The following is a 12,379-nucleotide window of genomic DNA, read 5'->3' as shown; positions in this document are numbered from 1 at the left end:
GAGTTCCAGGACAGCCAGGGCTATACAGAGAAACCCTGTCTCGAACCCCCCCCCCCCCCAAAAAAAAAGAAAGTAGCCAGGAAAGGCGATTTTTCGCTTTGTAGTAGGTGCACAGCAACCTGAACTGGACAAGAAGACTAAGTGGGGCAGGAAGTTCACTTGGCTTTTTATCCTAATGCAGCGATTTTATTTGCTTTACATCCTGATTGCAGCCCTCTTCCCTCTTCTCCTTCCAGTCCCCGTCCCCCCCCCCCCCACCTTTTTAATGCCCAGGTGTTTATTTCCCTTACCTGTAGGATGGTTCACAAACACAATACACGGCTTCGGCACTGTGGGGGAGGGGACCATCCCAGGCCTCTTAGAGTAAGAGGGTCTCGGCCTTCATGTATACTGAATTCAGACCCAGAGGCTCTGAATTTCTGCATCAGACATCCAGTAGGGTTTGAGAGTGAAGCTAGAGAGCCAAGGCTATGTAAGTGACAGGCCAAAGTGACACGAAGCCCACTTCCTGTGCTCCAGCCATGAGTTTCCATCCCAAACCAATGGATGGCGATTTCACTTGTTAGGGCCCAAAGTACAGTCAGTTCTCCTCCTTCCCTTCTCAAGAAGTCACTTTGTGACATACTTGACTCCACCCATTGTAAGTGGTAAAGGAACTGGCCTGGTTTCAACCGTTATGGGGAGTGTAAATGGCTCAGGAGGGTACAGTGTGGGTTAAGCCACAAGACGGGACAGATGATGTCATCAGAAGCATGTGACTGGTGGGAGCAGTTACTAAACTTCTGGGCAACCTTGTCCGTGCTGTGCAGGCAGGGAGAGGGTTGGACAGTGCTCATTGTTTGGCATTGATGGTGTCCACAAAAAGGCTAGAGAGATGCGAGGAAGTCATCCACGTCAGGCTGGCTTGCTCCAGTCACAGACCCTCCATCAACGATCGGGGTGCACTGAGCCACCCCATCATCCCCAGAGCTTCTCATGTACTTCCCGGGCCTGTTGAGGGGTCGCAGTCCCAATGGCCCACACAGGATCATAGGCAGGACCACCTTGCTCCAGTTCTTCACGTTATCTGCGATGACCTTGGTTTGCTCGAAAGCAGCCTTCTCAGTGATGTCATCTTCCCTTTCGCCTAGCTTCTCCCGATGCAGGCGATCACCGCGAGTCCCTCTGCTAGGGCATGGTTCACTTTGTGCCCAATCAACTCATCTGATTCTCCAAAGACGTGTCTTCTTTTCCGAGTGCCCCAGCACGACCCAGGTGGCTCCTAACTCTGATAATGCCAGGGCTGATTTCCCCAGGGAAGGCCCCACTGTTCACATTGTAGCAGTTTTGTGTAGCCACAGAGCTTTTGGGATCCAACTTCTGACTGGCGAAGTCGATGTAAGTGGTTGGCCGTGCACAAACTACTTCGGTGTCTGCCAGCAGGTTGGCTGCGTCCGGGGTGCAAATGAGTTCTTCCAGGCACTGCTTCCTCCCGTTCATCTTCCAGTTGCCCCCAACGAAGAACTTCCTGGAAGGCGCCATTGTACTAATCTCAAGTCTCTGAAGGTCAGTACCTCCAGTCCCACCCTTACAAATCTCTCCCCCATTACCCTCTCCCTTCTCCTCAAAGAAGAGGCCCACTTTGGGTACCACTGCCCTGGGGCATCCAGACCCAGAAGGACTTAAGTACACCCTCTCCCACTGAGGCCCAACCAGGCAGTCCAGTTAGGGGAAAGGGATCCAACGGCAGGCAACAGAGTCAGAGACAGCCCCTCACTCTCCACTCCAGTTGTTAGTGGACCAACATGAAGACCAAGCTGCACATCTGCTCCAAATGTGTAGGGGGCCCAGATCCAGCCTCTGTGTACTCTTTGGTTGGTGGGTCAGTCTCTGTGAGCCCATGTGGGTTCAGGTTAGTTGATTCTGTAACAGTGTCAAGACAGTATGATTGATAAAATAAACTTTTTATCAAATGCTACTTGGACACCTGGTGTCCACAGGAAGGAGGACCCTCTCCTCATACCATGTGGGAACATTTAAGAGATTTTGTGTTTGGCAAAGCCTTGCTAAACTCCACACTAAAGGCATAATTCACAAAAGAAAACTAAAAGAATAAAAAGACCCCAACAAGATGTAGACATCTGTGCTTCAAAAAACTTTTAACAAGTGAAAAAACAGAACAAAACAAAACAAAAAACAAACAAACCCAAACAACACAACCCACAAAATGTGAGAAAACATTTATAAAAGGTGTCTAGTAAGAAACTGGGGTTGGGCTTAGAATTATGGATCGGTGGTTAAGCACGCACTTGCTGCTTTTCCAGAGAACCTGGGTTCCTCTCTAGCACCAATAAGTCAGTTCACAAGCACCTTAATTCCAGTCCCAGGGGACCCAACACCAGGGAATCCAACACCCTGTTCTGCCCTCTGGGTGGGCCCTGCATGCATGTGGCCCAGATACACTTGCACCTGCACGCACAAACTAGTAAAGTAAGTTTTAAAAAGAGAAGAAAAAGAAACTGTGGTTGGACATACTCTGTGAAGTGACACGGGATGACAGCTGACCTGTTGACTCATGAACCTGTCTTTGACAGCATAGCCTGGGCAAGCCGAGAACACGGGACTGAGGAACTGTGGTGACAGACGGTGGATTCTTCACACATGAACTGGTTTAATCCCAAACTTGGGGGAACTCCAGAAGTGGACGCCAAGAAACACAATGAAAGGCGAGTATTCAAGCTCTAAACGTGACCAACAGAGGGGCGTGGAACATCAGAACCCGACTTAGAAACCCAACACCCACTCTTATGTGGGTTCCAGGCTTAGCAAGCTCTTTTACCCAATTAGCCATCATACCTGCCCATTATATTTTTCAAAATCTGTATTACTTTATTTAAAAATTATATTCCTCTTCATGGTTTTGCATTGGTCTTTATGTTGTTCATTAAGGCTTATGCTTATTCTGTATGTTTCTTTATCCGTTCTATCACCTTCTCTCCCCACACAGCATCTGTGTACTTTTCCCTTATCTTCACCTAATTTTCTCTCTCTCTCTCTCTCTCTCTCTCTCTCTCTCTCTCTCTCTCTCTCTGTCTTTGCCATCCCTCCCCCTTTTTGCTCTTTAAATTTTTTGTGGCTTAAATTGCATTTTTTTGTTTTTCATTTTGTTTTGCTTTGTTTTTGTTGTTGTCGTTTTGGGACAGGAGTTTCTCCGTGTATCCCTGGCTGTCCTGGAACTCACTATGTAGACCAGGTTGGCCTCTCTATACCTCAGAGGTCTGCCTGCCTCTGCCTCTGGAGTGCTGGGATTAAAGGCAGGAGCCACCACTGCCTGGCTGGCTTTAATCATCTTTAAATTCGAGTGTCTTAACTCGATCCCAGTTTCCTATCTCCATCTACTTTTCCTCCTGGATTTTTTTTCTTCTCAGTTGGTCTAATAGTAACTCCTGACCTGGATGTGGGAGTGTATGTCTGTAATTCTAGCACTTAGGAGGCAGAGAAAAGGGGGAATCCTAAGTTCAAGATGAGGTATCAAATGTGTTTGAAGAGAGCCTGGGCTGAGATACTGGGGCAGGTGTGGAGGTGGGGGAGGGGAGGGTACTGGGGGACTGTGCTCAGTCTGCCTCCCTGCCTTTCCTAGTCTTGGACACTAATGTCCTCAGCACATGCAGTGCTGTCCTTGTCACTTTATTCAGAGTCACGACTGTGGCTGCATTTGCAGCTGACACTCGAATCTCAGAGAGGACCTGGGGTTCTCACATGCCGGAGGGTTTAACAGCAGAACACATTCTCCTTCCCTCAGGGTGACAGAACACCTCAACCTAGTTTCATCTGAGCTTCATAAGTACTTCAATTGGATCAGGGTATATTGTCTAAAAACATTATTTTGAACCAAAACAGCAAAACGAAAATACTGAACGAACACAGCTGAAATACATAAAACCCAGCTACTGAGGCTACACCAGATGAAAAAGTCCCCATGTAGAAATACAAGAAACACGAGAAAAACCAAGGCAGCTGATCCCTCTGAATAGTGCTAATTCCTTGATACGAGATTCTAAAGAGAATGATTAAATCCCAAAGAATTCAAGAGAATAATTCTAAGAATGTGTAATGGAATCAAAGGGGATTCAAAAAGTTCCTAAACAAATTAAAAGAGAATGCAAATAATGAGCTGCATGAAGTTAGGGAGTCAATACAGGATATAAAACATAAATTTAATAAAGAGAAAGAAATAAAGTGTCCATTAACTCAATAACAAATCAGTATAAGGTTCCACCAATAGACTAGATCAAAGGCAGAATATCCGTGGTGGAAGACAAGATGGGTAAATTATTACATTCCGACACTAGCAAGAATATTCGGATAGAGAATGAACAGAGCATATGTCTTAGTTAGGATTACCACTGCTGTGACGGGACACCATGACCAACACAACATGCCTAGGAAAGAGCTTTAGGCCTATGGTTCCTCATCACTGGTTGTCAGCCAAGGAAGTCAGGGCAGGAACTCAAACAACACAGGGCCCTGGAGGCGATGCAGAAGCCCTGGAGGATGCTGTTTACTGGCTTGCTCCCCGTGGTTTGCTCCCCCTACTTTCCTGTAGAAGAACCCAGGACCACCAGCCCAGGGATGACCCAATGGGCTGGGTCCTCCCCCATCAATCACTAATTAAGAAAATGCCCTCCAGGCTTGCCTAAAGATAAATCTTATAAAGGCATTTTCTTTATTGAGGTTCCCTCTTCCCAGATGATGTTACCTTGTGTCAAGCTGACATCGAACTAGCCATCTCAGCATATGAGCTTTACAGGACACCATTAAAGAAAAAAATTATGAATCATGGGGCTAGAAAATGAACTTTCGGATAAAGGCATTTTATACCATAATAGCAGCAGCAACAGCAGCAGCAGCAACAACAACAACAATAGCAAAAACAACAACAAAAACAAACCACCCTCTCAAATCTAGATACAGAAATGCCTTACCAACTCAGGGAGCATTTAGAACACTAAGCAGACAGGACACAGAAAGAGCCTTTCCTATATCATGTAGTAACCGTGCTAAGTATAAAGAACAAAAGAAAAATCCTGAGAGCTGTAAGAACGACTCATCCAGTTCTATATAAACGTAAACCTATCAGAATTCCAGCAGAATTCTCATCTAAAAGCTCAGAAAGAATGGGACAATTTAAGCCAAGTTCTGAGAGTCAATTACTGCCCACCCAGGTTACTATATCCTGAAGAATTATTTGTCATAGTTTATGGAGGAACAAAAATTGTCCAGAATAAACATAAGCTAGATAAACCAAAGAAATGCATGGCCACCAACACTGCAGAAGATACCTGAAGGGATTTTATGCCCTTCAGAGAAAGAGGAACACATCTATAAGGACAGAGGAAAGATAAAGCTGTTAAGATGGCAGTTAGTAAACGACGGTTAGGAAAACAGTGAACACTATGAAATATAAATATGGCCGAAATTAATAAATATTTTTCAGTAACAACTAAATGCTAGAGGTTTCAATTCCTCAACCATAAGACAGACTATCAGGTTGAACAAACAAACAAACAAACAAAAACAAGATCTAGCTATTCCTGTAAATCCAAGTACTTAAGAGGCAGGAGGATGCTGTCTTTATTACTTTTCTATTGCTGTGATAAAACACCATGACCAAGGCAACGTATAAAAGAACGTGTTTAATTAGTCTCACAGTCTCAGAGGCATAGAGTCCATGATGGCTCAGCAAAGGTATTGTGTCAAGAGCAGCTGAAAGCTCATATCTTGATCCCTAAGCAGCCCCTCATGCACACCTCTTCCAAGAAGTCCACTCCTAATCCTCCCCAAACTGTTCTTCCAACAGGGCTCTGACTATTCAAGCACATGAGCATATGGGGGCCACTCTCACTCAGACGACCATAGACACCTGAGTTTCAGACCAGCCTGTGTTATAGAGTAAGACTGTTTCTCAAAACAAAGCACAGTAAAACTGCAACAACAACAACAAGCACCACACAACATCATTTATTTGCTGTCTATGAGAAACACACCTCATTGTTAAAGACAAGCAAGCTTGGAGCATAAAGAAAGAAAAGGACATTCCAAACAAATAAACTAAAAGAGCATTCAGGCATCGCCATTATAATATCTGATAAAATATGACAAAATGACTTCAAACCAAAGGTGGTCAGAGGAGATATTTTTTAAAAAGGTAATTTCCTACTGATTAAAGGAAGAATTCATCAAGATGGTGTAACATTTCCAAACATAAACATTGAACATTGGCATACCCAATTTCATAAGACAAACACTATTGAATGTCAAGATACAAATTTACCCCAACACAATAATAGTGGGTAACTTCAATAACCCACTTGCATTCAGAGACGGGTCATCACAACGAGTAACAAAACAGAAAAATCTGTAACAGAGGAACACAGCAAACAACAAAACAGAGGTGAAAGCAAAACAAAAGGGCAGAGATGACATTATAGGTTAAGTGTGTATAATATACATTTACAGATAATTCCATTCAAATACTATGGAATATACATTATCCTAAGCAGTCATGTAGTGTACTTAAAAATAGATCTTAAAATAGGACACAAGGAAAACCTTAACAAATATAGAAAAGTGGAAATAATTTCTTGTATTCTATCTTGTCACAGTGGATTAAAACTGGAAGAGAAATGACAGAAACTACATAAATGTGAATATAACACTACTGAGTGATAAGTGGGTCGTTAATGATATCAAGAAGAAAATTGAAAAGGTTATAGGATTTAATGAAAATAAAAACATAATATACCCGAGACATAATGATAGCAGTACTAACAAAGACATTCATAGTTACAAAAGCTTACATTAAAAAGTAGAAGAGAGGGCTGGTGAGATGGCTCAGCGGGTAAGAGCAATGACTTCTTCCTGAGTTCAATTCCCAACAACCACATGGTGGCTCACAATCATCTGTAATGGGATCCTATGCACTCCTCTAGTTTGTGTTTGAAGGCAGCTGCAGTATACTCATATGAATAAAAGTAGAAGAGAGCCAGAGGTGATGGCTCATGTCTTTAGCCCCAGCACTCAAGGCCAGTCCAGTCTACTGAGAGAGTTCCAGGATAGCCAGGGCTACACAGAGAAACCCTGTCTCAAAAACAAAAAACGAAAAAAACCAAAGCAGAAAACCCAAAGACATTATCATCATCATCAACAACAACAACATCAACAACAACAAAAACAAAAATCAACCAAACAGACCAAACAGACAAACAGAAACCACAAACAAACCAAAGAAGGAAAGAAAACAGGCTGGAGAGATGACTCAGTGATTAAGAACACTGGCTGATCTTCCAAAGATGCTGAGTTTAATTCACAACCATCTATAAAGGGATCTGATGCCCTCTTCTGGCATGCAGGTGTACATGCAGACAGAGTACTCTCATACATTTAAAATAAAACTAGCAACAACGAATACACCCATTTAAAAAATAGTTGAGATCTCAAATAAATTATGAGTTTTAGAGGCTCAGCAAACCATAACCAAACACCAAATCATAACATTGAATGAAATAAGAAGACCAGGAAGAAATTAACACAATGGAGACAAACTAATACTACAAAGTATCAATGAAACAACTATTCTCATATTTGGAAAAACAAACAGGATTAACAAACCTTTAGCTAAACTAAGCAGAGAAGAGCAGACTCAAGTTAATAAAACAGGAATGAAAAAGGAGGCACTAAAACGGATACCAGCGAAATTCACAACGAAGTTCAGAAACTCGTCATAGCTTACATTCAAAACTTATAGTCTAATAAATTGGAAAATCTATTACAAATGGGAAAATTTCTAGACACATATGACCCACTGAAACTTAACAAAGATGAAGTAAGTAATTAAAACATTGTATAAAGAGCACTGGGATGCTGGGCAGTGGTGGCACAAGCCTGAAGTCCCAGCACTGGAAAGCAAAGGTCAGTGGATCTCTGGGGGTTTGAAACCAGCCTGGTCTACAGGGCAAGTACCAGAACAGCCAGGGCGACACAGAAAAACACCATCTTGAAAAATAGACAAACAGATAAAAAATTTCCCCCAAATCTCAAGACTCAAGCAGTAATGACAATTTTCCCCCCACTGATGGTGTCCAGGTCCAGAGGCATTCACTGATGAATTCTACTGATTTTTAAAGAACTAACACCTAGGACATTCACTGGAAGCAACAGAAAGGGAAAGAATACTACCAAACGCCTTTCACAAAGCCAGTATTACTTTGATTCTAAAACTAGAAAAAGACATACATTATGTATGAATGTATGCATGTATGTATATATGTATGTATATATACTGATGAACACACATACAACTATTCTCAGAAAAGAACTAGCAGGCAGATTGAAGAAAGGTGATATCAGAAAGATCATCACCACGATCAAGTTGACTTCACTCCAGGAAGTCAGAGATGGTTTAGTATACTGAAATTATTAAATATAATAAACCACATAAATGGACTAAAGGCCTATAATCATATGATATTCTGAATAAATCTAAAAAATTATTTTTAGTAAAATCCAAAATTGTTCCCAGTAAGAGCTGTAAAGAAACATAAGAATAAATGGAATGTATCAAAACATAAGAAAGACTATTCATTACCAATATAAAGCCAACGTTGTACTTAAGGGGGAAAAGCATTTCCACTAAGATAAAAAAACAAGATAAGGATGTCCACTTTCTTCACTATAGTAGTCCAAGTCTTAGCTAGAGCAGTCAGACAAGAAATAGGAGGAACAACAATATGAACTAACCAGTACCCCCAGAGCTTTTGTCTCTAGTTGAATATGCAGCAGAGGATGGCCTAGTCGGCCATCAATGGGAGGAGAGGCTCTTGGTGTCATGAAGATCATATGCCCCAGTACAGGGGAATGCCAGGGCCAGGAAGTGGGAGTGGGTGGGTTGGGGGGGCAGGGCAGGGGGAGGGTATAGGGGACTTTCGGAGAGGAAACTAGGAAAGGGGATAGCATTTGAAATGTAAATGAAAAAAATCTAGTAAAAGAATAGAATTAAAAAAAAAAGGAAGAAGTAAACTGTCGCGGTAATTTTAACTAATTGTTTTGCTCCAGGTGGCCGTGTGCACTCTCTGCACCCGCCCAAGAGGTATCTAGATTCGTGAATACACACACGCGCACACGCGCGCGCACACGCGCACACACACACACACATGCCAGTTAATTTTAAATATGCCTGGACTAGCTCAAAGACCGGGCAGTTCTATTTCTCCCCGTGGCTAGCACACGTTTCCTCCAGTACTCCTGGCTTAACAGCCTCTAATTCTATATTGTCTTTGTTGTCCTGGCTCCTTCTGGGTGGCTCCCTAGTCTTTGCTGAATAGCATAAGAGGCTCTGGGCAGCTCTTCTGGAGTTCACATTCTTTCTCACCTACATTTCGGATGGTTTTCCTTCTGTAGCCCCAAATCTGATCTGTCTGCCTCCGAATCACAGCGATTCTCTCTCCCAGTTCCTAGCCCGCACAAATTTAAAGGTTCCGCCTCAGTCTATCTGCCCAGCCACTGGCCACTGGTTCTTTATTGCTTGATCAAAAACCAATTGGGGACAAGGACCTTCAGTGCTCACACAGATTCCCAATTTTGAGGGCTGGATTAATTCAAAGCATTAAAACCAATCCCCAACACAAACTACTCTTATTACTACATGATATGATCTATATTTAAGGATAGTCTTCAGAAGAAAACCCAGGGTATTGGAGGAAGCATGCTTAGAACTTTGAGTGGCAGCCCAAGGATAGATAGAAAGAGGAAGAGAAAAGGTTACATTCTTGAGTTGGAGCTCAGACAACTTGACAGTTCTGGGAGCGACAATCAGATCTGCAAGCATTACCATGGAAGTGGCTCCTGGCATGTATCATATCTCATTAAGGCAATAATTATCCTTCCCATTACTTAAGCATGTCTTCAGGTGAATGAGCTTTTTTGAGGTTGGTTTCCTAGTCTGTCAATTGACAGGCCCAGTTGGTTTATCTTTCAAGAGAGAGGACAATAGTTATTTCCCATGGAGTGCATCAGAATTTTCTGAGATTCAGGGCCATAGGGAGAATCCAAATTTTATTCTTTTGACCAGGAAGAGTTGGTTTCTCTTGTCCCTTAACAAATCCATGACACCTCCATGACTTCACATAATACATGGGATGTGGTGTCCAAACCCAACGATGAAGGATGAGTCTATCCCCACTGGTCTCCAGGCCTGCGAACACTGTCTATTTGCCTAACAATAGTTTTGATTTTCATTTCTCTGATGACTAGTAACAAAGTTAATTATCTTCTTAAGAATTTATTGGTTAGTCATGCATCTTTGTGGACGTAACTTCCACAGCTCAGCTGTTCTAGGGAGGAGGGGGTCGATTGCCGGGGGAGGAAGAAAAACATCAGTGACATGAAAGCTGTAAGAATGATGGGAATTCACTAACAAAGGGGCTAACTGGGAGATAAAATCACCGAGAATATGTGATTCATATTCAGTTGTACCTGGAATGAGAGATAAGTGATGGGTGAGACCTTTCCCAAGGTACCTGATATCACCAAGATGTCTCAGACACCCTCAAGCATTCAGGAGCATCAGAACAAACAGGAAGAATCCCCTGGAGTTTGAGTAATGCCTGTGTCTACAGCCCTGCTAAGCTTAGTCCAGCAGGGCCTAGCAGGACCCACAGCACGTGTGCTTAGCACAGTTGAGAAGAGTTTTATAGGTTATGCTAGACACAGCGACTTAGCTTAGCCTACTTTGTTCTTGCCTTCCAAGGAAAGGCTGGCTGACTCTGAGCAGGCAAGGAAGCAGATTTTCTTCTAGATAACACTAGTTTGTCTCAGGTTTCAGCATGCTAGAAAGAGGGGGATGGAATGGGAAGAGAGGAAAGGAGAGGAGAACGAGAGAACTAAATAAAAGAGACCCAAGGTAGCTCCTATCTGAACGTTCTGCCTTGGCATACTGTCTCTCTCCATCTGACTCAGAAAGAACCTTGCAGGACCAAGATTATGTCCTTAGCTTAAACCCAACTGAGTGACGATTTGACCGTATCTGTAAAAATCTCTTTATCATATGACCGCAGGAAAGATGTCTCACAACAATCGCAGTAGCATGTATGAAACGGGTGAGCAGGAATCCTAGAGCTGTCATGGAACGCTATGGACTACATTTGTCAATGGTTTCCTTTCTGAGTCACCCGGTGATGTGAACTTTCATGACATGTATCGTTTAGCTCTTTTATGTTGCTTTGGATTTCCCTGTTGGGGGCCTAATATTGGAGCAGGGAAATACTGGGGTATCATTGAGATCAATAGGGCCTTTTACCAATTCAGTGAGTTTAGTTGAGAGTGGAGATGACTAGAGCCCTAGAAAACTTGATGGCTCCAAAGCTGTCCCAAGATGGTGGTTTTTGGATTCTTGTCTTGTGAATCTGAAGAGTGAAAATCATGGGCCACAAGGGTGAGTTTTAGAGAGAAATGTCTTATATATTTGACAAGTGAGAGCAAGAGAGGCAGGGAGGAATTCCTATATAGCAGGAGCAGACCCTGGAGATGGGATACTGTGGAAGTACTAGTCTAAGAAGTTTTTTTATAGGATGTCGGGCAGAAATTGGGACGAGAGAGGCATGGAAATGAAGATGAGCTGTTAAGTCCATTTGGACCAGCCACAGGCTGTCCAGGGCAAGTCCTTGTGCATAGCCTCTTGTCAAGAGGCTATGTCCTTGACACATAGAAAGAAGCAGACACCAGACCTCCTCTGCCATCACGGGTCTCCAGAAGAAACATTCTCCCACCTGCTCTCTGTAGTCCCTGTCTTGCCCGACCAGTTTCTATCTCTCTTTCTCATCAATATGTTCTCTCTCTCCCCACCCCCCACCCCTGCGTGGCAGTCAGGATAACGTTTTATTTATCTATGATTCAGACACACCAGAAGGGGGCATCAGATCTCCTTATAGATGGTTGTGAGCCACCATGTGGCTGCTGAGAATTGAACTCAGGATCTCTGGAAGAACAGTCAGTGCTTTTAACCTCTGAGCCATCTCTCTGCCCCATCAATGTGCTTTTTAAAATATCATCAAGGTCATTAGCCGATAAAACAGAAGCAGATTCCTTCTCCTACAACTTTGCTCACTCCGTAACTAAGCAAGCAGTCATTAGCTGGTTTTATTTGTTGTTGCTTTCTTTGTGGTTGGTATGATGTAGGACCCTATGATGAAGTTCTAAGGGTATTTAGAAAGAATTTTGACAAACCCCAAGGAATAATATCCACACACCAGGAAATGTTAATATAGTTACCCAGTTCTTTTTTCTCCCTGAGCATGTTTGGTAAGCAATCATCTACAATGTTAACACTGTGAGTTCTATTTTT

General features: G+C 42.9%; 1 pseudogene; it reads right to left on the bottom strand.

The window, feature by feature from the left end:
• On the bottom strand, window positions 266-1,553 carry Tpi-rs4 (triosephosphate isomerase related sequence 4; annotated as a pseudogene).

Source organism: Mus musculus, chromosome 9 (assembly GCF_000001635.26).
Source record: "Mus musculus strain C57BL/6J chromosome 9, GRCm38.p6 C57BL/6J".
NCBI classification, from domain to species: domain Eukaryota; kingdom Metazoa; phylum Chordata; class Mammalia; order Rodentia; family Muridae; genus Mus; species Mus musculus.
This window is presented reverse-complemented; position numbering and strand designations above follow the sequence as displayed.